Consider the following 21,498-nt stretch of genomic DNA (forward strand, 5'->3'; position numbering starts at 1 on the left):
CCTAAATCCAGCAAGAGAAGACAAATAATAAAGATAAGACCAGAAACCAATGAAATAGACACCAAAGGAACAGTAGAAAAGATCAATGAAGCTAGGAGCTCGTTATTTGAAAGAACGAATGAGATCCATAAACCCCCAGCCAGACTCACCAAAAAAGAAAAGAGGAAGGACCCAGATACATAAAATCATGAACGAAGGAGGAGAGATCACAACCAACACCCAAGAAACACAAACGATTATGAGAATGTATTATGAGCAACCACATGCCAACAGATTAGGGAACCTGGAAGAAACGGACGCATTCCTAGAAACGCACAAACCACCACAACTGGAACAGGAAGAAATAGAAAACCTGAACGGACCCAGGACCAGCCAAGAAATTGAAGGAGTCCTCAGAAACCTCGCAGCGTCTTTGCAACCCCTGGGGCCCTGGACTGTGCTCGGGGACGCCATCAGATGGCACAGTGAGAGGTAGGGCCTGGGAGCAGGGCGAGGGCTTGAGGCTCAGACCTCCCTGCCTACAAACCAAAAACGCGCCTCTTGGAGGCCGCGATGGATGCAGGGCCTTGGCTTCGCACGCCTAGCCCACACTCCTCCAGAAAGCTGTCTGAACGAGTCAGTCCTGCGTGCAGATGGTCAGTAGGCCGCCGCGCACAAGCCCTGAGAGCTACCGAGAAACTCCACAGACTCACTCACGTGGGAGGAGAAGCAACCGCAGGAGAGGGTGCTCCCGGGAGGCAGTGCGCACGCAGGACGGAGTGTGGACTCTGTTCAGAGTCCCGGGTTTGCACCTTATCTTCACTGCTCACTAACAAGGAGGAAGGCTGATTAACTTCTGGGAGCCTCCACGCCCCACTCCCACCCGATCCGGGGCAGAGCGGAGATCCGAGCAGGCTGGCCCTGCCCGAGCCGGCCCCGCGGGGGAGCCTCAGCCTGTGTCCTGTGGACACAGGACATACCTGTGTCCTCCACGCTCCCCCAGCGCCTCCCACTGGCAAAACGTACAGGATCCAGGTGTCCTGGGAGGGGGCTCAGCGGGTGGGGCATGACTAGAGACCCAAGGCCGGCTTCCTACCTCATTTAAGCTTGGGTACACCTGCGCTTTTGCCGCCCTAATCTTACAGGTGGGAAGTCTGAAGCGTTAGGGCCTGGAGACGTCAGGCCCTTCCCGTGTGTGGAGCGAGGGGTGGCAACGCTTTCCCAGCTCCGTGTCCTTCTTGCCCAAGGGCCCTTCCTGCAACCCCGATGCTTAAGGCAGGTACCTCCGATCACACACGTACCGCAGTCTCCCACTCACTTTCATGCACATGGGGGTGTCCCTGCCGAGGCAGGGACTCTCATCCATCGGCATTTATAGTAGCGGACGGGTGCCCAGCAGCATGTGGAGCTCGCGGCACGTACTCTCTTACTAATCTTCGTAATAACCTCGTCAGGAACAGTACCATCCTCCTGAACTCATGGAAAAGGGCCTCAGCCGAGAGGCTAGGGGCCCCCCCTGGACCCCGCACCCTGGCCTGGCCCCCCCTGAATGCACTGGACTCAGGCACAGGGGTGGCACGTGCCCGGCAACCCTGGCCAGGGTTTGGGTTGACAAAGCCTGAAAAAAAAAGACTAAATTCTGGAAACCCGTGTCCACCCCCATCCGCTCCGGGAAGGTTTCCCGGGCGCCCCCTGGAGGCCACAGCGTCCAGGCTGCTTCCCCAGGGCCTGGCTTGCAGAGCTGGGGCTCCCGGCCCAAGGGAACAGGACAGGCTGGCTCCAGCTCTCTGGGGAGGCGTACCTGTGCCAGGTGCCCGACCTCTTGTCGCCGCCGCCTCCAGTCTGAGACATGTGGCCATTGTGCCCGGAATTCCAAACGAGGGTTTGTAATCAGTAACCTGCCAAGGCATGAGCTCCGGCCAAGGCAGGGCTCTAACGGGCGGCACAGGGCACCCGGGCAGCACCCCCCGCCCCCTGTCTGGCCAGCGTGGCTGTGCTGGGGACGATCCCGGCTGCACCGCACCGGCCCCGAGCAGAGAGACTGTGCACCTGGGGTCCGACCTGACCCACAGGCTGGAGGCCCGGCTGTGCTGCAGGAGGCTGGGCCGCTGCCCCGCCGCGCTGGCCTCCCCCAGTCGGCCTCCTGCCCCGTAAACCGGGCGGTGAGATGCTGCCGGCAGGAGGCGTGGGGCTCTGAGCAACGTTTGTTGCTACACGTGGAAACCATCGTATGACAACAGGGGCCTGACCTGGCTGGGTCACCTGGCAATGACCGAATCCCAGGGTGGTGCAGGGGCAACCGTAGGAAAGCCCCACCCGGACAAAGCCCCGGGGCCGGCCTCGCTCCTCGGCCACGGCCCCGCTCCTCGGCCACGGCTGCGAGCTGGGAGGGAACCGGTTCTGCTTTATGGCCTGGTTAATGAGCAACCCCGTCGGAGCTCGGCCCACAGCTCTCCAGGGTAGGGCCCAGAGAGATCGCGATTTCCCTTTCACCCCCCCCCCCCCCGCCGGGAAAACACGCTACTCCCACTCACATCCCTGCAAACGTATCCTGATGTGACCTGACGCTGACTGAGAAATGGAAACTTGAAGCTACCTCAGAGGAAAAATACGTTGGCCACAACCTTGTTGATGTCGCTCCGATTTACTCCTGATCTTGGACAATTAGGATGGTGGGCATCTCGCTTGTCACTCATTTGTCCCGCTTGCCCAGCTACGTGTGCCCGGAGTGCACGCGTTCACCCTAAGCAACACCTGCCGGGAAGGCTCCACAGGGTGGCTGTGCCCGGACATGGTGCACCTGCCGCACAGCCTGTCCCTTGTCGGCTGCTGCCACCACCAGCCACGTTGCTTCACCTCCCGTGGGGTCTGTCCCTCGGAGGTGTCCACGCCCGAACGGAGTTAACAGGTGTCAGGCTCTCCGCCCTTTTGCACGTCGTCAGCCTCCTTCCAGAAGACCCACAATGCGACAAACACGTCACCCGCCAGGCGGCACGGCATGCATGGACACCCCCTCTCTGCTACCTTTTATCATTTGTTCGCATTTCCGATCCAAAGGTAGAATTTTTACATTTTATCGCTCTCACCCATGTTTGCTATTCTGAGAAGTTCATACAGGAACCATCCAGTAATTCCAATTACTCACTCCCCACCTCCCACCCCACCCGCCCCCGCCGTTTCCACTTCAGTTCACGTTATTCCAGAAGACACTTTCCTTGCATGGAAAGCACCTGTCCTCCCCCTTGAAAGTCTCGCCCCCTTTCTCTCCCTGTCTCGTAGTCACATTAACAGCTCACAGAAGGCCCCCACCATCTGCCTTTCCCGTAGACGCGACACTATTAAATTATGCTCTAGCTGGTTGCTTTTTTTCATAATAGTGGTCACGTCCTGTGGCTCGGTCACATATTGATTTATCATCTATTTCAAATACACGACACCTGCCACCGTAAGTCTGTTCAGTAGGCACACTCTTTACGGAGTCCCTGTTTTTTTTTTTTCTTTCCTTTTCACAAATCGGGTCAGTGGTAAATATTGACTGCGATCTCCCTGCCACTCCTCGGAGGCGGTTGCGCCCACCGTTGCTAAGAAACCTGCGTGCGAGGCTTCTGCAAGTCAAAGCCCAAGAACACGTTGACCCACAGTTGCCACATCCTATTGTCCAAGGAAAGCAGATGAGCCCCCGCTGCTGCCCAACTTCTGCTAGGCTCACGCACGCCGTGTCTCGTCTGCCTCTGCCGAGCCTGCTGCCCACGCGTGTTCCAACTGCCGTTTGATGGGCTTCAGAGGGGCTGGCGCCCCGATCCTGGCCGTGGCACTGGCAGCAGGAGCTGTGGGTGCTGCAGCCGGCCTCCACCCCTGCAGCTGTGGCCGTGGCCGCCCGGGCCTGCCCAAAGCAAGCTGTGGCCTGGGCTAGGGAGGCGGCACCTGCGGCCCAGGGTGTGCTCTGGGTTTCTTCGGGTGCTGCGGGGCTGCAGGGCCCGACGCAGGAGCAGGTGGGCGGTGAGAGCCCTGACCTGAGCCGCCACCTGGGCGGAAGCGGGCAGAGGCTGGACCAAGTGCGCTGAGCTCCGTGCCCCCCGGAGAAGGGCCTCCCCAACTCCCTCCCACCCGAGCAAACGCTGCAACCGTCACCCTCACCGGGCCAGCCGGGACCTCCCCATCGTCACAGCAGCTTTGCAAGGTAGCAGCACCAGCCTGGCCCAAGAAATGGGGGGACGGGCTCGAGGAAGCAGGGGGCTCATCTCAGCCCCACGGCCACTGGCACTTCCCGTCGTGGCCCTGCACACCCGGAGGACTGGGTCACTCCCCTTAGGCCGTGTGTGTGTCCAGGCGCTGCCTCGGTCACCCCTGTCGCCCCTGACGCCCTGAGCATCCTCCAGACGTGCTGACGAGCACCCGGCGCCCTCCAGGACCTCTGTTACCCACAAAGTCTAATTTCCCTGGAGTCTTTCCCCAGACTCACCACCAGATTCAGTTTCCGAGGTTACAGGGTAAAACTTTCAGAAGGATCCACCTCTTAGAGAGTGGAAAACTGATGTAAATCCCCCCACCCCGTACTTATTTGCATTTGTAAGGGCTTGGCAGGGTTTGTTTTCTTTTCTTTTTTCTTTTTTTTGAATTATTGTCATCAAATTGACCGTGTGCACAGGGGCGTGTGCACCTGCTACGTGTCCAGGAAAGGGACAGAGGCTGCGGTAAAGGACGCAGTCTTTCCCATTCAGAACTGTCCGGACCCTCCTGGTCATGCCCACGTTGACCTCCAGGAGCCGGCTGTCTCTGCGGGGATCTCACAGGCTGCCTCCACCCGGGAAGGCTCTGTTTCCTTGTGGCAGCCCGCAGGGCCCAAGCAGGCCGGCTCCGAGGCTGTCACCCACACCCTTGCTCTGGGGACGGTCTCCATGGGGGAAAGGCCGCCCATCTGCCCCAGAAACCGAGTGAGCGGCCAGTTCTCGGAGCCTTTGAGGGAGAAATAGGATTAGGGAGGGAAAATAAGAGAGAGATAGGATTAGGAGGGGAAAATAAGAGAGAAATAGGATTAGGGGGGGTACCCAGATCCCTTGCTTGAATCTCCCTTGGAAACTGGAGAAAACAGTGCTCCCCAGCAGGTGAGCACATCCCCACCTGCAGGTGGCTGGCTCATTAACCCCAGCTCCCCTTGCTGCCCTCCTGCTGCCCCGCTGCTGCCTTCAGGACCCTGTAGGGGGACTGCTGCTCTCCCTGGGGAGCTGTGCCCTCGGCCCCCGGCCTCCCTTCCCACCGTCCCAGCCTCTGTGCCCCACACGCACCGCGAATCAGCCTGGAAGCCGATCCCCACTCGCTTTGCTCTATTGCTGTCGCGCTTGAGGGACGGCGGGCTGAAAAACCATCACAAGTTTCTGCTTCTCTGCCTGACTTTTTGCTTAGAGACACACGCCCAGGGCAGGTGGCTTGGGTTGGTGCCAACGTCGAGGGAGCGTTCCCAGGGCGCCCCGCAGCCCGTGGCTGGGCGCCGAGCCGTCCCGAGCCACAGCCAGAGGACGCCGACCGGCTGTGGTGACGCAGCCCTCTGGGCCCCAGACCCCAGGCTGCCGGCCATGCAGGGGCCACGCCGGCAGGGTGGCCGGTCCCTCGGGCTACGAGGACAAAGAGCAGTACTCACAGGCAGCCCAGAGGTGCTCACTCGCTCGCTCTCCTCTCTCCTCTCTTCCGTGACAGTTCAAAGGCACAGAGGATGTGATTGCCACTTATATAGACAGTGTCCGCCTCCCCAAAGCCAATCAGCAGCGTGCTCTGCTTATTTACCCGCAGCATCTCCCACCTCCACCCTGCAGCTCCCCACCCGCCCGCCCGAGGGCAGGGGGAGGGGGGCAGAGCAGGACCACGGGGCCATTGGAGGCGGCGGGGCCGGGGCCACAGGCGCAGGGAAAGGGCTCTGCGTCCCCGGCGCTCCGTGCAGGACCCAGACTCGGGGACACCCTCAGGGCGACCTCTGCGCAACCGCGGGCTGCCCGGCTCTCAAGGAGGAAGGACCAGCGCGGACAGGGCTGGCAGGGAGGACTGGCTCGGCCAGCCCTGGGCCGTCGGTGCCCGCTGCCTGGGGGTGACAGGGCGGCCACCAAGCCCCTCCACACACAGGCCGCTGCCCAGCCCGTCGGTCCGGGTCGGAGAGCCGCAGGAGCAGCCGAGGACCTGGCCCAGTTCATGCGATTCAAAATCCTGCTCTAACCCTGAAGCCGACCAGCACTCAGCACACAAATTTCTATTTTTTTTTTCTTTTTAAAAGAGAACATTTTTAAAAACACCTGATTGAAGACGGATTTTCTGATGTTTTATAGCGGGTGTACGGTAATGCCCTGGCTTTTTTTTTTTTTTTAACTGAAGTATAATTGATCTACAATATTATGGGACTTTGAGGCGTCAGGACGGCGATCGGATGCTTGCATAGGTGGTGAAACGAGCCCGCGCACCAGCTGTCACCACCCCAAGCTGACAACACGATCGACTGTACCCTCCCCGCTGCCACAACATCTCGGCAATATCTATATTTTATGGCTGCAAGTTGATATTTCTGGGTATCCATCCCCCCCAGGTCACCCCCCCACCCCGGCGACTGCCAATCTTTTCTTTGTATCAAGTCCAGGTTCTCTTGTTTGTTCTGTTGTTTAGAGTCCACCTGTGAGGGACAGCAGACCTATGGTGTTTGTCTTTCTCTTATTTCACTTAGCATAAGGCCTCAAGGCCCATCACAAATGGCAAGATTCTTGGGTTTCCTTCCTCCCACACCCCCTCAGGCAGGCCGAGCAGTGCAGTACGAGAGGCAGGGTTCATTTCTCTTTTAAGGTGTGCACAGAGCCCACTACTGCACACGCACGCATATGCACGCACACGCAGCATGCGGTACACTGCTGGCCAGGAACAGAGGCCTTGGAGGGCAGGGCTGGGCCTGCAGCTGGTGGGTGGTGGGGCTAATGGACTGGTAGGGAGCCCGGCTCCCGGTGCGTGGCTCCCTCCCTGCCTCAGTGGCTCGGTGAGGGCAGGAGGCTAGGACACTGCTCCTCCCAGCATGGAGGTGGGCTCCTGCAGGCCAGAGGTGGGCAGGAGCAGCGGGACTCAGTGGGAAGAGGGAGCAGCCCGCTGGATGCACCCGCCGGGCCGGCGGCAGGTGGCTGCACGCACAGGGCTCCCCCGGCGAGGACTCCAGGCTCTGGAGAGGGCGGCCCCCACCCTCTTGCAACACACTGCATGGTAAACCTGGATGAAGACAAGGGGGCTCGCCAAGAAGGACAAGTGTGGTGACGGAGGGGCTGACCCCAGCACAGACCTCTGGACCAGGGGGTGAGAATCAAGTGAAATCCACCACTCCTGGGGCTCAGGGGGTGAGCGTCTGCCTCCGGCTCAGGGCGTGACCCCGGGGTCCCGGGTTCGAGTCCCCCAGCAGTGTCCCTTCAGGGAGCCTGATTCTCCCTGTCTGTGTCTCTGTCTCTCTCTCTCTGTGTCTTCATGAATAGATAAAGAACATATTTAAAAAAAAAAAGAGTATCTGTTCTGAAGTGGCTCAGTCAATTGAACATCCAACTCTTGATTTTTTTGCTCAGGTCATGATCTCAGGGTCGTGAGGTTGATCCCTGCATTGGGCTCCACACTCAATGCACAGTCTGCTTGAGGTCCTCTCCCTCTGCCCTTCCCCTGCTCATGAACACGCACACTCTGTCTCTAAAATAAATACAATAAAATAAATCTTTAAAAAAGAATATCAGTTCTTCAAACCATAGAAATTAGGAAGAGAACCTAAAGCAAATAGAAAGAGGAATTTAAAATTTGCTAACTGGGGGTTAGGTTTTATAATATAAAAAGACCTTCTCACTAAAAGAAAGCTCATTTGAATTACGGCATTTATCAGAAATGGAAACAAAATGTCTCATAAATATGTAAAAAGGTTATCTTTCTTGTTAGTGATCAAAGAAGATAACTGTTTATTGCTAAAGTATAGAATTGGAGTTGAGGGGGGGTCAGTCAGTTAAGGGTCTGCCTTCAGCTCAGGTCATGATCCCGGGGTCCTGGGATCGAGTCCCGCATCAGGCTCCCTACTCAGCTGGGCGTCTGCGTCTCCCTCTGCTCCTCCCCCCACTCATGATCTCTCTCTCTGAAAGATATTAAAAAAATCTTTTTAAAAAAGAATTTCCATTGATTCTGTAGATTTGATTCTCTTTCTGGCTACCTAATTACATTCTCTTCAAGGTTTTAATAATTTGTCTGTTATTTCAAGCAGATTTCAATATCTTTCTAGTCCTTTTTCTAATTTCTCTTTCTTGCCTTATTACACTATCTAGGACTCTGCTCTCTAGGATGACGGCCATGAGCCACACCTGCCTGTGGGGCTCTTGAAACACATCCAGTGCTAGTTAGGAAATGCATGCTTCATTTATTTTTATTTAATAATTTATACTCAAATCTAAAAACTGAAGCAGCATAAAAACTTTCCCCAGTACACAGTTTGAGTGTAGGGCTATATTCCACTGAGGTATTGCATAAGATCTCTCATTCTACTGCAGTTCACATGGATTTTTAAATTTTTAAGATGTGGCTACTAGGAAACTTAAAATTTAAGATTCCGTATGTGGGGGTGCCTGGGCGGTGCATTGGCTGAGTGTCCAACTCTTGGTCTCAGCTCAGGTTGTGATCCTAGGGTTGTAAGATAGAACCCAGGTCTGGCTCTTCCCTCAGCACAGAGTCTGCTCAGGAGTCTTCTCCCCCTGCCCCTGCCCCAACTCTCTCACTCTCAAATAAATAAATCTTTACAAAAAAAAAAAAAAAGTTTCATATGTACGTGCCTGGCACTATTCTGGGGTCTCCATGATGCTGTTGAATAGAAGCAGCTGTGAACATCCTTACCTTGTTGACTTTAAAAAAAAATGCTGCTCGCATTTCACTATTAATAACACGGTTTCGTTGGACATTCTTTATTAGAAGATTTCATCTATTCCTTCTTCTGTAATCAATTGATGTTTAATTTTACCAAGATATTTTCTGCATCAGAAGAGAAAAGCATACTTTTCCTCCTCTAAATTAATATGATGATGTCATTAATATATTTTCTAATTTTCAAATAATCCTTTTATTCTTGGGATAAAACTGGTGCATTAACCATTGCGTAGACTTTTTACACCTTTCTCATGAATAAAATTGTAATTTTTCTTGCTAACATGGATTTTCTCTAGTGTCGGATTCTGTGGTCTCATAGACTGGAAAAATCCCTTCTTTTTTAATTCTCTAAGCAATTTATATAATTTTGAAATTTAGAATTATCCAGTCACTGACAGTGTGTGACAAAACATACGTAAAGATAATTTGCCCCTCCTCCCATGTTTGAAGAAATATTCTGAACAAATCAATTTATTTCTTATTTAGGACCAATCAGTAGGATTTCTATTTCCCCTTGATGTTATTTCAAATGTAAATTTAATATAATTTCAAATTTTTAAATTTAATGACAAAGGTTTGTCTCCTTGCTTTAATATACTCATTACCATTTTGCTTGGTTGGATCTATGATGATGTCTCCTTTTTTTTTAAGATTTATTTTTCATTAGAGAGAGAGAGAGTGAGCGGGGGCGGAGGGTGGGCAGTGGGAGAGGGAGAAAGAATCCTCAAGCAGACTTCCCGTGAGCAGGGAGCCCGATGTGGCGCTCGATCCCAGGACCCCGTGATCATGACCTGAACCAAAATCAAGAACCGGCCATTTAGCCGAATGAGCTGCCCAGGTGCCCCTGTAATGACGACCCCTTTTCTTACAATATTATTTACTTATTTTCCCCTCTTCTTGTCTTTAGTTTGTATTGAGATAAAGAACTGAGCTTAAATCCAGAGTTGGATGCTCAAACAAGTGAGCCACCCAGGCGCCCCAGAACTGTTTCTAAATAGAAAACCCTTTAGCTTTGTTGATCTGCCCTCATCTACCTTTATTTTCTTTTTCATTAATTTTTCCTCTTGATCTTTATTATTGCCTGTGTTCGATTATCCTCATTCTGTTATTTCTCTAGCACGTTTAATTAAGTGTTTGTCTCAATTTCTGTGCTCTTCCAATGTAGAATATCAGCATTTGAAACTACATGTTTTCTTCTACATCCTGCTTCCAATCCATATCTCAAGCTTTAAAATGTAGCATATTCCATTAGCATTTATTTCTGAGTATTATTTCACTTCTATTGTATTTTTCCCTTGATGTGTGAGTTGTGGTACCTCTTCAAAAAAACTCCAGACATAGATAGCAATTATTACTTTAAAAAAAATTGAACTGAATTGAATTGAACTGAACTTAATTGAACTGAACTGAATGGAACTGAACAGAATTGAATTGAATTGAACTGAACTGAACAGAATTGAAATGAACTTACCTGAGCTGCATCGGAGTGAGGGAACTCGTGGTAATAATGATTCTCTGACAGGTGTTGAGATTTAGGTCACAGCCTGTTACATCCTCAAATTTTGCAACAGTTCACATGCGCTCGAGAAAGAGCATTCTCTAGCTCTCTGGTGAGGGCTTCTATTTATGTCCAATACATGAAGATGGTTACTTATCGAAATTTTCCAAATCTAATATCCGTGTCCCTTTGATCAATCATCAGTTTACTATCATCGCTAATGATGTGTTGAAATTTTCCATTATGATGGTGAGTTCGTTGATCTCTCCCCATGGTTGTGTCAAGCTTTGCTTAATATACTTAAGGTCTATTTATCTTTCTTCCACTATGAAGATTTAAATTTCAAGCAGCACCAATACATTCCTGTTTTCAAAATGTCCTCAATCCACTCTGTGAGGACATCCCGCGTGAGCGTTCCGGGGTGCCTCTCTATCCCCACACTTCTATGTGGGTAACCCTAGGAGCAAGTGCAAGGCTGAACCCTGGACTTACCCCTGGCAATATGAGTGCCACTTGTCACTTCCTGGACCCAACACACTGGATCACTAGGCGAACCAAGGGCAGGGCAGACTGCCCCCAGGGGTTTGGCCTCCTCTGGTAAGGGACCCTCAGAACTGGGAGCACCGGGCCCCAAGCCTGTGTATGGGGAAAGTATCTCGATAATGCCTGCCGTGCCCTCAGGCCACCTTGGAAGCCCAGAGCCTTTGACCGTGTGTCCCGTCCTGCACTTGCCACTTTCCGGCTGAGCTTTGACGTTCCCTGCCTCCACATTTCCCATCCCCCTCCTGCCGACAGTCCTGCATCTCTGGTCCTGTCCCTCCGGACCCCACTCCTTACTCTCCAACGGGCTCGTGTGAGTACTCTCTGCCTGGGACATGGGCATTGCTTTAAAAATGCAAGGCTCCCCCAGAATGGCAGGGCGGCAGGGGCCAGGCTGTGCCACAACAACATCTAAGTGCTAATTGTGTGGTCACGAGCCAGGAGGTCTTGGGCGACTGTCCTCCTCACCTCTCCTGACTCCGCATCTCGTGTGCCTGAGGATATGTTAAAGATGCAGAAGGTGAATCCCACACACTGACCACTCAGAAGCATTGTTTTAACTCAAGCCTGATGGAGAAGCAATGACCTTCTCAAGGCTGGCATCTTCCGACGGACGGGACTACAATCAGCACGGCAAGTGGGCAGCGAGACCCTCCAGCTCTCCTCACATCACACTCCACAGGTAGACTCTGACTTATCTTTGATGCTCCACACGTTGCAGGTGAGGGAAGAGTCACTATTTCTCTATCATCTCCCGAGTGCTGGATATTTTCCGGACAGTCTGAGACTTAATCCTCACAGTTACCTGACAAGGTAGGTGCTAGAAAATTCCCCGTTTTAGAGAGGAAGAAATGGAGACTCAGGGGAACAAAGGACCCAAAACCACAGTGGATGCAAGTGGAAGGACCAGATGTGCCCCTGTCTGTCCTGTCTTTGCCCTTGAGTGACAGGCAGGAAATCCTCCCTGGCCACACGCGAGCGGCACGAGGGCCTCTGCCCGCATGAGCCGCGGTGTCATCCTGCGAGGCACCGGCCTAGTGGTGACCAGTAGTGACCTCCGGTCCTCAGGTGAGTTAACGTGAAGCCGGTGATCGGTACCTTGGGACCGAGAGTCAAAGTACAGGTGTTGCAGTTTCCAAAAATTAACCGTCTGATTAAGTTTGAAGCCAGGGACTTACGTGCTGGGAATCCTACTTCCTTCTGAGTCTGTTCCCTTTCAGGAGACTTGCTGGCTCTGGGGTTGAGGAAAATGTGGGCAAGCGGTGTTCAGACAGGTCACTCTTTGCAGCTTGAGGTCCAGACAGCTGCTGTCCTCGCTCTTGCAGCCTCCCGTGCTGGTTAAACATTAACTTCTGCTGGTGATAAAGGTCAAGGAAATCTGGAGAAACCTCCAGAGAAAGCTCACTCCCCAAAGCTGGCTCGCTTCCTCTGCAGTCCCGTGGCGTGGATCCTTTTACCGCCGGCCGGCCACAAGATGCCTACACTTCCCCAAACAGCCCCAGTCGCAATTTTTCAGCCTCATCAGGTCATCCCATAAATTCCCACCTCGCACCATGGGAAGCCTTCTCGGCAGCCCCCCGAGCTAAGCCCGCACGCCCCAGCTCTTCCTTCCCCAACCACGGAAATGATGGTTACGATGCAGAGAACCATACAGTGGGCAAGATTTTGAGCGATTTTCAGAGAAAACAGAGTTGAGAGAATTTTATTGGGACATAAAGCACGGCTGAGAGATGGCATCGAGAACACGCAGAGACGTTTGCAGGGAGTGTGGGGGCTGGCCTCTCTGGTGCACCTGCAGCTGCTGGGAGCTAGGGGCTCGGCAGGTACAAAGGGCAGAGGGGGCGGGAGGCCGTGCCCAGGCCATTCCTTAAAGAACTGGGCACAGACGGGGAGGACAGAATGGCCATGGCCTGAGGCGCTCGTCACAGGCTGGAGGAGGGAGAGCTCTCGGTGTTCTGCGCCTGGGGGCCAGGATAGGCCAGGGATGGGGTGGGGATCCAGGATTCACGGTTAGTGCTGGGACCCCGGACTGAAGCAGGGTGGGGTCACTGAGGGCACTGCGGAGACTCTAAGGCTCTGCAGGAGCCGCTGGAGGAGAGGAGTAGGAAGAGGAAGGGGGCCCTACAGGGACACATACCAATGGCTCCACGTGCAGCCTGACATCAGTCGACCCCAAAGAAGTAGTTGTCCTCATAGGGGAAGGACGAGGGAAGGCATCTGTGAGGGCAGTGAGGCTCAGAGAGCATCGCAAGCCCTAAAAGGAGTCCCCCCACCCCCCCAAGGACCGTACAAGGCAGGGGGTTTTTGAGCCATGGTTCCTAATCTGTATTTCCTCCAACTGCAGGGGAAGGCTCTGGAGTGTTTTTAGAAAGCTGAGCCTCAGCGTCTGTGTGTCTTCATTTAAGGTCACTCTGGCCCTTGTGTGGAAAATGGACCAACGGGTGACAAGAGTAAACTCGTCTCTACTCTCCTGACTCACGGGAAAGAGCAGAAATCCAAGGAACATGGCAGGAGTTTTGGATGGGCTGAGGGAGGGGAAGGGGTTGGTTATGTGTGCACGCACAGGCCTGCTTGTGGATGTGTGTGTGCATGTGGGTGGGTCTGCACGTGAGCAGGTGTGGACGTGAGTGTGGGGGTGTCAGGAGGTTGCTGGAAGAGGATGGCCAGGGGGTCACGATGACTGAAGGGACAGGAGGCCCCTGGAGGGATGGTGATCATTACGGATTAAGAAGAAGAGCTCGGGGCGGGCCCGTTTAGGTTGGGGCACGAAGGAGATTAAGAGTTTGGCTCGGGGATTAAAAAACCATATTTAATTGAAACCACAAATACAGGGATCCCTGGGTGGCGCAGCGGTTTGGCGCCTGCCTTTGGCCCAGGGCGCGATCCTGGAGACCCGGGATCGAATCCCACATCAGGCTCCCAGTGCATGGAGCCTGTTTCTCCCTCTGTCTGTGTCTCTGCCTCTCTCTCTCTCTCTCTCTGTGACTATCATAAATAAATAAAAAAAAAAAAAAAAAAAAAAAAAAAAAAAAAAAAGAAACCACAAATACATAAATCATAGGTACCACGCACACGTATCATTTGGTGGAGACGTACATGAACTTTTCCACGTAGGAGTCTGTGGCTCACAAAAGAGGTCTGGGCGGGAAATGAAGTTATGCACGACGAACGTGGAGATGGGGTTTGGAGCAATAGGACTGGATCAAATCACCCAAGGACAGTGTGTGAGAGAGCGGAGTACCGGAGTGCACGACTTACAGAAAAGGAAGAGACCCGGTAATGTCACTCTGACCAACAGTTTTCCTACCAGCAGACAAACGTACCAAGGGATTTAAGTGACTAGTGGAAAATTCTTGTTGGGGTGGGATCAGTCCACGGTCTAGGGTGGATGACCTCGGGGCACCTGCCCACACACGCTCCTCGGGGGGTTATTTTGTGCCGACGTGCCAGCCGGCCTGGTGCCACCTTGGACAGACCTGCCATGACGACCACTCGGTGGCCTGAAATCTTCTTGGGCATCCTCCTGACCCCATTCTTCCTTTTTATCTGACCACACAAGTCCTAACACTTGAGTGCACCCGTGGGGCATAACGTCCGAGATCTGCTCCAGAGATTGCACTGCAGCTCACACCTGTTCCCCACCATCGCCCCAGGGACCCCGGCGAGCCGCGGCCTCCGGGAGGTGGGCTGCACCCGATGGGAGAGCCACGCGTCCCGCGGCTGGTGGCCCAAAACATGCTCCCGTCTGGAAGTCTCCTTCTCAGGCCATTTCTTGTCATACCCGACCCGGCCGGTTGGCGTTTCCCCTCAGCGTCGTGGCTTCTTTGGCGTCGGGAGGCCGCTTTGCGTACACCTCCCTCTCGGGGACGCCGTCCTCCCCCGAGTGAGACCTTTCGTAGATGCTTCGGTCTAACCAGTCAGCGGAACGTTCTGTGTCCTAGGGACGTTCTGCTGACCTCCGTGCAGCGTGCACGGCCCTCCGCGGGCACAGGGCCGCTCTCTGGAAAGAACCCAGCTAAGGGTGCCCCTGTGCTCCGTGAGGGAGCACGGTAAGGGTGCCCGGGGGGGGGGGAGGGCTCAGCGGTGGAGCATCTGCCTTCTCAGCCCAGGGCGCAACCCCAGGGTCCTGGGATCGAGTCCTGCGTCCGGCTCCCCGCAGGGAGCCTGCTTCTCCCTCTGCCTGCGTCTCTGCCTCTCTCTCTGCGTCTCTCCTGGATAAATAAATAAAATCTTAAAAAAAATAAATACATTGATTAAACATCCCTCCATAATTCTATCCTGGAGACAGTGCTATTGTCAGTATCGTCTGTCAACACCGACCCTGGAGGAGCAACTGTGCTGAGCACCCGGAGGTAGGGGGTAGGGCCGGGCGAGCTGCATTTGCCGCCTGCTTCCCCGCACTCGACAGCACCTCATCATCCTGCTGCGTCACAGCCAATATCCTTCCCCACTTTGCGGTTTCTGTTTCTTGATGTTCAGAGTTTTCACTCCAGGGCTGTTCAGACTGGATGGCCCAAGTCTGTTCCTCTGGGCTCCTCGGTGTCAGGTTTGCTGTCTCCTCCACTCCGAGTGTAGACACGTGGACCCCTATTTCTCTGTGGTGTTTTTCTACACTTACATATTTTTACTCTTAGATCTTCACCCACCCCTGGGACTTACAGGGAGGCAAGACCGACGAGGGTCCTAATGTATCCCCCCAACTAGTAGAACAATTCTCCCGACGTTAATTTTGGAGCAAAAGTCCCCATCTTGCTGTTTCCTGAGCTTGTCCTTGTTCTGTGGAACATCTATCTCTGTGTCCTTCAGCAGGTAAACGCCACGCCTTTTAAGGAACTGAGATACTTGGAAGGGCAAGAGTTCCTGTACAAGTTTTCTCTTGCAAAAAATTCCTTGCTACTTTCACGTATCTCTCTTTCAAGAGGAACGTTCAAATCGTTTGCTGGTGCATTCAAGAACCACGGGGGGATGTGGGTTGGAAGAACATTAGCGCGTGATGTTAAAGGAAGTCTTTCCGTCCAGAATGTTGCTGCCCCCAATTCTAGTCCGGTCCCCATCTTGGTCTGGGGTCCCTCTGGAGCTAATCCTGAGACAAAGATTCAGGCACAAGTAGTTTATTTTGTTCGTGACCACAGAAAACCTGGGCAGGGATGGGGGAAGTAAGGCAGTGATGGGAGGAAGCCAGCACAGGGCATGTTCTCAGGCTCGTCTACACTGTGGGCACCTGCAGGAACACGGCTTCTGCGTCTAGGGCATGGACTCTCCGAGCTGGTACAGGATGTTCCCTTGGTGGGTGGGGGGGGGGGATCGCTCGCCTGAGCACCCCTCACTCAGGCAGAGCCTGCGCTGGTGACCAGGGCTAGCCCATGGCAGAGTCACGGCTCAGCAGTGGTTCGCGAGGGGCCTCTGGCCCGGATGCTCAGCAAAGCGTTGTGTTTGCACATCAGCTTTGGAGGCTTGTGGACACAAGATCTTAAATCTTAGGTACGTTTCATGATATCACATGAGCTCAAGCTTTCCAAGACACAGCCTGTAGTTGAAGAACCTGTTCCGGTGTTGTTACCTGCGTACGCCCTGACGTCGCTGGCGGGCTGGGGGGTCTGGGTGCATCCTGTAAGCAGACTCCGGGAGGCGGCCCCTCCAGGCGAGTCGTAAGGCCCATCTACACTGCGCAGTCCCCCTCAGAGTTTCAAAGCCACGGCATCCGGTCTGGAGTCCAGTACGTGGATGTCCGTGTCTTTACGTTGTTGAGACTTGACGCTTTTCAGATCGCGGACGCCCTTGCAGCATGGAGTTGTGCCTTGGCTTGTTCAAAGGAAACACACGTCCCAAGAGAGGTGTCTGTCGAAGGAAGGGTTGCCTGGCGAGGGGGCACAAAATAACCAGCAGGGGACACACCGACCTGCCGCCGGAGGGCCTGGGCCCGTGGCCGATGGGGCACCACTGCCGTCGGGAGCTGCGTGTGGCGGGGACCCTGGCCTCTGAGATCACCTAGCCAAGACCAGGGACTGATTCCATCCCAACAGAACCTTCCAGGACTCCGTTACCTTCATCTGTATTTCTTCACGGCCGCCGCGATGCCCACACCATGTTTTTCTTACCGTTTTCAGGGAACCAGGCCTGCACGTCCATTTGGGCAACTTGGATGTTTCTGGGACACAAGGCCTCTCTCGCGTGAGTGGTTTGAGGCATGACCATCGAAATCCAAGCACAGAAGTATCTGAGGACAAAGACCACTCGGCCCCTGTCATCTCCTGATGAGACAGGAGGCCTGCGTAGGCCCCCGGTGGATGAGCTCTCTGGCTAATGCGGTTTCTCAGCCCTACTATGTGGCCTTTTGAGTGAGGGTCATAGTTCCTGGGTCCCAGGTGACCCCCAAGGGGAGGAGTCACACCATCAGGACCAATGTCAGATTTCCCTGGAAAAGCCACTTAGCTTAGGGCATGGTGAAAAGATAATTTCCGTGCTTCTCAGCTGAATAGATGTTTGGTTTTTTTTTAATTTTTTAAAAAATTTATTTATGATAGTCACACACAGAGGGAGAGAGAGAGAGAGGCAGAGACATAGGCAGAGGGAGAAGCAGGCTCCATGCACCGGGAGCCCGATGTGGGATTCGATCCCAGGTCTCCAGGATCGCGCCCTGGGCCAAAGGTAAGTGCCAAACCACTGTGCCACCCAGGGATCCCTGAATAGATGTTTTTTAAATTTGCGTAAACACAACTTGTCAATTCTGTGTTTCACGGGTTGAGCCTCTGCTGCTGTGGCTACGGGGTCATTACCAAATCCTGAATTCGTCTAGATTTTCTCCTCCATTCCCTTCCAGGGGTTTTATCGTTTTGCCTTTTACGTTCAGGTCTGTGGTCTCCTCTGAGTTGGAGCTTGTGAAGGGTGTGAGGTCTGCGTCTAGATTCACTGTTGTGCATGTGGGCATCGGGTTATGTCACCATGAAGAGCAGAAGGGACCATCTTTTCTCATTGTGTTGCCTTTGCTCCTTTGTCAGTTGATTACGTTGATGGGGGTCTACTTGTGGATTCTCTGTTGTGTTCTATGGATCTGTTCTTTCACCAGTAATACAGTCTTCTTTTTTTTTTTTTTTTTTTGAGGCGGGGGCGGGAGAGGGAGGGAGACGGAGGGGGTGGAGAGGAGAGGAGAGGAAGAAGGAGGAGGAGAGGAGGGGGAGAGGGAGGGAGAGGAGGAGGGAGGGGGAGGGGGCAGAGGAGAGGGAGAGGGAGGGTGAGAGAGAGAGAGAGAGGGAGAGGGAGAGAGGAGGGAGAGAGGGAGGAGGAGAGGGAGGGGGAGAGGGAAAGGGAGGGAGAGGGAGGGGGAAGGTGGAGGGGGAGAGGGAGAGGGAGAGGGAGAGGGAGAGGGAGAGGGAGAGGGAGAGGGAGAATCTGAAGCAGAAGCAGAATTCCCTGCTGAGTGTGGGGCCCCGTGCAGGGCTCTATCCCACTACCCTGAGATCATGAACTAAGCCAAAAATCAAGAGCCCACTGCTTGACCCATTGAGCCACCCAGGCACCCCATTAATACACAGTCTTGGGGCCCCCGGGGCGGCTCAGTGGGTGAAGCATCTGCCTTGGGCTCCGGTCATGATCTCAGGTCCTGGGATCCAGCCCCATGTCCGGCTCCCTGCTCAGCGGGGGTGGGGGGGGGTCTGCTTCTCCCTCCTCCCGCTCATCCTCTAATAAATAAAGATCTTTTTTAAAAAAACCCACAGTCTTGTGGATCCCTGGGTGGCTCAGTGGTTTAGCACCTGCCTTTGGCCCAGGGTGCAATCCTGGAGTCCCGGGATCGAGTCCTGTGTCAGGCTCCCTGCATGGAGCCTGCTTCTCCCTCTGCCTGTGTCTCTGCCTCTCTCTCTCTCTCTCTCTCTCTTTATCATAAATAAATAAAAATAAATCTTAAAAAAAAAAAAAAGATCCACAGTCTTGATCCGCTGTAGCTTTAGAGTCAGCCTTGGGTTTGAGTGCTGGGAATCACCCAACTTTGTGCTCTTCTAATTTCTCAAATCACTGGATCAGGAAGTCGGTGAGGGCGTCATGAGCAGCACCTTTAAAAAAGAAGTCGCATCAAAGAGGAAAGATGGGCATTGCACCTCTTGCTTCAATCACGTGTGTGCATGATGCGCACTGCGTTACAGGACAAACGCATCTTACCACAGGTTGTCATCAAAGCTTCAAAATCCACTATGGATACTCTGTTCCCAGCGAAATAAAATTGGTCAAGATTTGTAAAATCTAAACTGAGGATGAAACAATGAGCGAAAAAGCTTGAGAAGGCAAGTTGGATGGGCCCCCTGCTGCTCCTATGATTTTTATTGAATTAAAAAAATGACATTCACATGTTCCTTAGCTATTTGTGGTTTTCTTCCATGAATTTTTTGCTTGCATTTCCAATATTATTTCCAGCTCAGGGGTGAGAAGGAGCTGGCTTGGGAGAGGGGCCTGGCATGCCATAAGGTCCTGAGGGCGGCGCTGGAGGCTGCGTGGGGCCCCAAGGCCCGGCGCCCCGGTGGCTCTAACAGCTGACCGCATGGAGTGATCCCGCCTCTACTTGCAAGCCGATGGTCAAGCGAACGCGCTACGGGAGGCGCCCCCTTGTTTGAACTCGAGCCTCCCCTACGAGGTGGACTGTCGGTGGGGGTGGCCCGTGCTCCAGAGGAGAGGGATGGTGGAGGCAAGCAGAGGGCAGAGTGGAGGGAGCCCTGCGGGGTGCTCGGGTTCAGAAGCCCCAGCTTTGCCAAGCCACGGGGCATGCTCAGGGAAGGGAATGAAGGCCCCCCCCGGGCTCTGTGGTTGTGCAGATGACAGCCTCACAGGGTGCACAGAGCCCCATTGGGCGCCAGGAGACGGGGGCCAGGCCTGGCCGTGCACACCTGGCCGTGCACAGCTGAGCCAGCCTAGCCCAGCGGCCAGAGCGAGCAGCCTGGGTGCCCGGCAGGGATGACAGCACACCGGGCTGCACGCCTCTGGCACAGCACCCGGGGTCCTGACAGGCCCATCAGTGGCAGCACTGGAGGTGGCCTGTGTCCTGCCGGGGCAGGAGCCCCGGGGGCCTTTCCGGCTGTGCCAGCTGGTGCTCCCTGCGGTGCTCCCAGGGCTGCTCCCCAGGGTGTTCCCGAGGCAGCCTCGAGGCCTTCTAAGTTGAGCCGCAGCCTTTTCTGGCGCAGCCCACCCACCGATACGGTCCCCGTAGCAGCTCAGCAGGTCCCCGATGGGCCGGGTGAGGGGTAAAAACACAGCAGATGCGGGCGCCACACGTCCCTGCAGCCAATGTGAGCTGGACATGGTCTCGTTACCTGTCGTGGCCTGTGAGCAAGCGTCGTATTGCCAAGCCAAAGCCTTTACTTCCAGAAGCTCCCCAGAGCTTGGAGATGTGTAGCTTCGGAGCTCCGAGGCGGAGTCTGACGATCGCGCGGGTCGGAATCCATGGCGTCTTTTCACAGGTGTGTTACAGGACTCCCCCAGGCTTGCCGCTAGAACGTGCCAGAGGGCACAAGCCTGCTCTTGACAGCCTCTAGAAGTCCCCTCCCAGGGGAGCGACCCCGATGCATGGGGCGCCGGGCCCCGCGGCACCTTCTCTCCCCACTGAACCAGACCCTAGGGGAGCGAGGCCAGGCGTGCAGCTGTGCGGCGTCATCCCCGAGGTTCCTCTCGCAGCCCAGTCTCACAGCAGGACGCGGACTTAGCGCCGGGTAGGTCCCACGTCCACATCTCCGTGGGGAAAGATCTCAGCCGTCTCAGAAACAGCGTCGTCCTATTGTAGGTAAAATTGAAAATAGGGCAGTAACAGAATACCAACACCACTTCACTGCCTGCATGAAATAAAAAATAATGCAAGTCCTCTCCCTCTAATCAAAATAAATGTGTCAAGAAGTGCGTCCTTCGGCCCACTGCTGATCGTCGGGGAGAAGGCCCCGGGGCTCTCCTCAGGACGCTCGCCCTGGCTCCCGACAGAAACGCCAGCATTGTCAGGATTGGGTTTGAATTACAGGAAGGCGCAAGAACGACCGGTTCCCCGTGTGGTGGCTTGTAGAAAACCATCTGTCGGGGATCCCCGGGGGGCCCAGCGGTGGAGCGTCTGCCTATGGCCCAGAGCGTGACCCCGGGGTCCCGGGATCGAGTCCCACGTCGGGCTCCCTGCATGGAGCCTGCTTCTCCCTCTGCCTGTGTCTCTGCCTCTCTCTCTGAGTCTCTCATGAATATATAAATAAAATCTTAAAAAAAAAAAAAGAAGAAAATCATCTGTCCGGAAGCCCTGCCTGGCCCCTTCTTGTTCCTGCTGGGAAAGAGGTGGCCGTGTCTGCAGATGAGGAGCAGCGCACTTTCTGTTCACACTCGGGTGCTTGGGTGCAAACACACTACACTTACAACTAAAACACACTCAGTCGGGGGGATAATCCCTAGTGGGACTCAGGTGGGCAACAGGAAATGGACCTTTCCCACCCCTGGCCCCTGCAGGCCATCTGCTCCCTGAGCAGGTTGCTACTCTATAGAGAAGCCTCCTCTGCGCCAGGGTGTGTGCGGAGGATGGGCTATGCGGACACAGCTGAGCTTGTGCACCGTACGTGTGTCCCATGAGA

At 54.4% G+C, this 21,498-nt stretch overlaps 1 protein-coding gene across 4 annotated transcripts in view; it reads right to left on the reverse strand.

Annotated features, from left to right (window-relative positions):
* The window catches only part of DDC (dopa decarboxylase), a 74,383-nt gene extending 62,133 nt beyond the window's left edge, over positions 1-12,250 (reverse strand). Inside the window, exon 1 of one of the 4 annotated variants that reach the window (XM_038562604.1) lies at positions 12,097-12,250. The gene's annotated coding sequence lies outside the window, so the exon portion shown is untranslated. Of the gene's footprint in view, positions 1-2,228; positions 2,360-5,264; positions 5,393-5,617; positions 5,769-12,096 lie in introns of those variants that run through there. The other 3 variants (XM_038562603.1, XM_038562606.1, XM_038562605.1) reach the window with 3 other exon arrangements.
* Positions 12,251-21,498: the final 9,248 nt, after the last annotated feature.

Source organism: Canis lupus, chromosome 18 (assembly GCF_011100685.1).
Source record: "Canis lupus familiaris isolate Mischka breed German Shepherd chromosome 18, alternate assembly UU_Cfam_GSD_1.0, whole genome shotgun sequence".
Classification (NCBI taxonomy): domain Eukaryota; kingdom Metazoa; phylum Chordata; class Mammalia; order Carnivora; family Canidae; genus Canis; species Canis lupus.